Raw genomic sequence first — 5,056 nt, 5'->3', positions numbered from 1 at the left:
ACCTGTCCATAAGCATCTGTTTCATTCAGTTCTCATCCTTTCTCGTAAGATCCCATCCCTCCTTCCCCCCATGTTGGACTCTCAGCTCTCTGTCTCTCCCTCGCTCTCTCATTCGCTCTAACGCTGTACTCACAGATGCATTCGCATATTTACTATCAAACAATGACATCCCTGTATTTTTGCTTGTTTCACGCCTAAGCAACTTCACGTATGAACTCGTATGAAGAAATACATATAGGTGTTATAGAAATGTACCCCCCCCCCACCCACACACACACACACACACACACACACACACACACACACACACACACACACACACACACACACACACACACACACACACACACACACACACACACACACACACAAACAGTTCCCCGAACAGTAAAGTGTTGCATGCTGAGTTGTATTGATTAGATAGGCTTCATATGTCTGCCACATCACGTTAGCTCGGCGCTCCGTCAATTACAGTCTGGCCACAGCCAGCTAATGTCCCATCTACTGTCACTGAGACCTCATTCTATCACTACTGCCTGGAGCCGGCAGCCCACTTCACACACACACACACACACACACACACACACACACACACTGGCCACACGCGCGCACACACACACACACACTGGACACACACGCGCGCGCACACACACACCCTCAAGCATTCAAGCATGCACACACCCAGACACACCCCGCCACAGTCAGGCACACGGAGTGCCTAAATGAACACACATACACACACACAAAAACACAAAATAATAATGATGATAATAATATATATTATTTACTTAGCTCCTTTAAGGATTGAAGTCCACAAAGTGCTTTGACATACATGTGGCATTATTCATACTCATACTTACTACATGCATCATTTTTAGCATTCATGTTTAGGTTCTGAAGCAATGTGTCACCTAGACCTCATTCTATCAGTATCAACTCTCTTAAACCTCCTTCCTCACAGCATCCACCCCCCCCCCCCCCCCCGCCATCACCACAAATCCCCCCCCAAACCCCTACACCCATCCCCTCCGCCCCCCGAGCCAGGAGGAAGTGTGTTTGTGATAAGATTGATTGTTATGGTCTCTAAAAGCTATCTATAACCCCAACCGTCAGGTCCCAATCAATGAAGAAAGACTGCACTAGGATGAACACTCAGAAGCACACACACACACACACACACACACACACACACACACACACACACTCTCTGGCAAGCATACGCACAAAAACAAACAAGAAGAGATACATTATGCATGCACAGACACTAACAGATGGAGCGAGAGAGAGACACACACACACACAGAAATCGTCCAAAACAAATACACAAGTACACAAATAAAGACATACATACACACACACACACACACACATAAACACATGCACAGACAGACACACACGCACACACACATTCACACACACATTCACACACACACGCACACAGCGATCTGCAGCTGTGAAAGGAGTTTTGAAACATCAACCACAAACTGACACAGAGGGAAGACTGGAGGGGGGAGATAAAGAATACTAACAGAGTGTGTGTGTGTGTGTGTGTGTGTGTGTGTGTGTGTGTGTGTGTGTGTGGTGTGTGTGTGTGTGTGTGTGTGTGTGTGTGTGTGTGTGTGTGTGTGTGTGTGTGTCTGTGTGTGTGCGTGTGTTTATGTGTGTGCGTGTGTGTGTGTGTGCGTTGGTGTGTGTCTGTGTGTAAGAGGGTTGCAATGACACATCAGTGTGTACATATCTGTTTTGAATTCAGAATCAGATTCACCTGCGCACACACACACACACACACACACACACACACACACACACACACACACACACACACACACACACACACACACACACACACAGACCCTCAAAGAAATCGACACACATGTTCACACACACAGGGAAGAAAACGCTCACATACCAATGTTATGTAAACTGGGCTGACCCAAGGGTCGTGACCTTTTGGGCTGTGCTTCCCGAGGAGTTGCGGGGCGCCGGGTCGCGGGAGGTCAAGAGGGCGGCCCACCGGCCAACAAACACACAGCATGATCTGTGATGATTACAGACAGCAGCCAATAACCAGCGCTCACCTCTGACCTCATCACCGTGGAAACGCCAGGGAATGTATGTCACAGAGGAAGTGTGATAGCTCTATCACCCCTGGATGGACGGATGAAAACAAGATGAGAGGATGAGGGGATGGGAGTTTACGAGTGAGGTGGTCAATAAATACCTCCTCCCCAGCCCCCCCACGCCTGCTTCCTATTGAAACTGAACCCGCACACTAAGGCATGCATACACAGACACACACACACACACACACACACACACACACACACACACACACACACACACACACACACACACACACACACACACACACAAACACACTCAGGCATGAATGCATGCATACTCACACAACACAGGCACACACCCTGGGACTATATGTGTCATTACGGTGTTAGCAGCATGTTGTTCCAGAATGGGAACAAACACATTCTCTTTCTTCTCTCCTTTCTCTGCCCCTTAATGTCTTGTGTTTCTATCTTTGCACTCTGTAGTTCTGCTGAGCTTCCTTCTCTCTCAGTTCGTCTCTGTTCTGAGTATAAAGGCAGTGGATGAGTCTGGTGGATGATCTACTGGAGCAGCAGCAATTAAACAGCATTGTTAATGGGGGACATTGATTATTTTACTCTTATATTGGTTTAGCTGCATGTTTACCATGCTCTCTCTCTCCCTCTCTGTCTTTTATGAAAAATGGCATACTTCTGTTCTGTTACTGCCCCTAGGCCATAACACAAACACTCACACACACACACACACACACACACAAACACACACACACACACACAAACACACACACACACACACACACACACACACACACACACACACGCTTACACACACACACACACACACTTCCCTACTCCCTCTCTCTGCTGTGAGGTCAGTGACCCTGAATGTGACTGAGCCTCATTACCCACTCACACGGTACACAATACTTCAGGGGGAATACTGCTGGAGTGTGTGTTGTGTTGTGTGTGTGTGTGTGTGTGTGTGTGTTTGGCGTGTGGTGTGTGTGTGTGTGTTGTGGTGTGTGTGTGGTGTGTGTGTGGCGCGCGAGCCAGCGTGCGTGAGTGAGTGCGTGCGTGCGTGCGTGCTGCTGTGCGATGCGTGTGTGTGTGTGTGTGCTGATGTGGGGTGCTGCCGTGTTTGTACTGTGGTGCTTGTGCTGTGGTGTAGAAAAACACGGTGTGTTTACTTCACCTATCTCTAATCAAGATGGTATATATATCCCCAGTGATTAATCTCATCTACTTGCGTCTCCTCTATCTCTCTCTCTCTTCTCTCTCTCTTCTCTCTCTAGCTCTATTCTCTCTCTCTCTCTCTCTCTCTTCTTATCCATCCCCACTACCTAACCCCCCCTTTCTCCCACCCCCCCCCCCCTCACCCACCCACCCCAACCACCATTTTGGGAGCATAATTGTTTGTGTTCCAGGGAAGCCTCCCCACACCCCCCCCCCCCATCCCCCTCCCCCTCCCATTGGCCAGGATCACGCAGAGTTTCCACAAAGGGTCTCCCAGGAGAGTATTGAACTTCACTTCATGCTCCATTCTCCTTGCCCTGTGCCCGCCCACCCGGATGACCCTTCACCTAGGGACAGGCTGTTAGCAGTGCAGAAACCTTCTGTTTTACGCCCCCTGCAGCGCACTCGGTGGCTCATCATTACATGCTATTGAGCTTCATTGATAGGAAAAGTGAAGAGAAAATACAACCAACCACCATAAACAGTAGTAGTTCTACGGAATATGAGAAGTCAAAGAATATGAAAAAAAACAGAAATTCATTGACATACCTCCTGACGTTCAGTCACAGTAATGGGGTTCTTCACAGAACCCATGGGCGATTTGGATTTCATCTTACAGTATGGTTATGTAATGACATCACCGGTGTCTGACTGTGGATTACAACTTCATCACCATGCGGCATTTCACTTCTCTGTGGTCATAAGACACATTCGTTATTCATTCTCTGTCTTCATTTTCATTAATTTGCTTATATTTGAATGTTTATGTTATTGGAAAGATTGGAAATATTAACTGTGGATTTGGCACATGACATATAACCCCATGGTTGCAGAAAGGATGTGACAGCCAGTGTGTGGTGCATGGTTTCAGTGCTGCAGATAGCTTGTCGATCTCCATGGAGAAACCTGCATGAACAAACATATAGATGAGGGACATATTGTTGGATCATGGTGTTTCTGTAGATAGAGCACTAAGTCTTCCCTCTGGCGAAGGGAAATATCACGGGAACATATTGTTTCGCAATCACTAGACGCATGTTAATTTGCTGCTTCATTTGAAGCAACAAATCTGAAAAAGGTGCATGTGCGTGTGTGCGAACGCACCTTTTCTACGCTCCCACACACCCAAACATACACACATCCAAGCACCAGGCATGGCACATGTACTTGCACACCCACATGCAAACACACCAACATACTTTCTGGCTCATGCACAATTGCCGGTGTGCATTAGTCTGTATGTATATAAACAAATATGTAAACACAGTCATGCGCACACACACACACACACACACACACACACACACACACACCACACACACACACACACACACACACACACACACACACACACACACACACAACTATGGAGGGGAGGAGGATGGGTAGATGTGGTCTTCCTCAGGCGTTCAGCACACATGCTCATCTCAATTAATCAGACAACAAAGCAGATGTCAGGACCGGGGGGGTGGCGGAATGAGATTGGTGGTGGTGGCTGTGTGTGTGGTAGAGGCTGCTGGTGTGAGTGTGTGTGTGTGTGGTGTGTGTGTGTGTGTGTGTGTGTGTGTGTGTGTGTGTGTGTGTGTGTGTGTGTGTGGTGTGCTGTTGGTGGGTGTGTGCTTGTGTGTTGTGTGTGTGTTTGGTGTGTGGTAGAGGCTGCTGCTGTGAGTGTGTGTGTGTACGTGTGTTGTGTGGGTGTTGTGTTTGGCGTGTGTCTGTGTGTGCGTTGTGGTGTTGTGTGGTGTGTGGTGTGTGTGTGT

Source organism: Gadus chalcogrammus, chromosome 9, assembly GCF_026213295.1.
Source record: "Gadus chalcogrammus isolate NIFS_2021 chromosome 9, NIFS_Gcha_1.0, whole genome shotgun sequence".
NCBI lineage: Eukaryota > Metazoa > Chordata > Actinopteri > Gadiformes > Gadidae > Gadus > Gadus chalcogrammus.
The sequence above is the reverse complement of the archived record's forward strand: the minus strand, read 5'-3'. Positions refer to the sequence as shown.